Here is a 1,191-nt window from a genome sequence, read left to right on the forward strand (position 1 = left end):
CTCCATCTACACTCACTCCCTGGGTGAACTCATTCGCTCCCACGGCTTCAACTATCATCTCTACGCCCATGACACCCAAATCTACATCTCCTCCCCTGTTCTCTCCCCCTCCCTTCAGGCTAGTATCTCCTCCTGCCTCCAGGATGTCTCCACCTGGATGTCTGCCCGCCACCTAAAACTCAACATTTCTAAAACTGTGCTCCTTATCTTCCCTCCCAAACCCTGTCCTCTCCCTGACTTCCCTGTCACTGTGGATGGTACGACCATCCTTCCCGTCTCTCAAGCCTGCAACATTGGTGTCATCCTTGACTCGGCTCTCTCATTCACCCCACACATCCAATCTGTCACCAATGCCGGCCGGTCTCACCTTTACAATATCACCAAGATCTGCCCTATCCTCTCCATCCAAACGGCTATCGTACTGGTACAAGCTCTCATAATATCCCAGCTGGATTATTGTGTCAGCCTTTTCTCTGATCTCTCTTCCTCCTGTCTCTCCCCACTCCAGTCTATTCTTCATTCCGCTTTCTGGATCATCTGCCTGCAGAAACGCTCTGGGCATGTCACTCCCTTCCTTAAAAACCTCCAGTGGTTGCCTATCAACCTCTGCATGAAACAAAAACTTCTCACTCTGGGCTTCAAGGCTCTCCATCACCTTGCCCCCTCCTACCTCACCTCCCTTCTCTCTTTCTACTGCCCACCCCACATGCTCCGCTCATCTGCCGCTCACCTTCTCACCGTCCCCCGTTTGTGCCTATCCCGCCATCGACCCCTGGCCCACGTCCTCCCACTGTCCTGGAATGTCCTCCCTCCTCACCTCTTCCAAACTAACTCTCTTTCCCTCTTCAAAGCCCTACTGAGAGCTCACCTCCTCCAAGAGACCTTCCCAGACTCAGCTTCTCCTTTTCCCTCTGCTTCCTCTGCTCCCTCTCTGCTCCCCCTCCACCCTCTGCTCCCTCCCCTTTTCCCCCTTCACCTCCCCTCAGCTAAGCCCCCTTTCCCTCTGCTCCTTCCCCTCTCCCTTCCCCTCCCCTCAGCACTGTGCTCATTTGTATATATTTCTATTCCCTTATTTATTTTGTTAATGAGGTGTATATCCCCTTGATTCTATTTATCGTGATTATGTTGTCTTGTTTTTGTCTGTCTGTCTCCCCTGATTCGACTGTAAGCCTGTCATTGGGCAGGGATTGT

This window comes from Ornithorhynchus anatinus, chromosome X1 (assembly GCF_004115215.2).
Source record: "Ornithorhynchus anatinus isolate Pmale09 chromosome X1, mOrnAna1.pri.v4, whole genome shotgun sequence".
In the NCBI taxonomy this organism is placed as follows: domain Eukaryota; kingdom Metazoa; phylum Chordata; class Mammalia; order Monotremata; family Ornithorhynchidae; genus Ornithorhynchus; species Ornithorhynchus anatinus.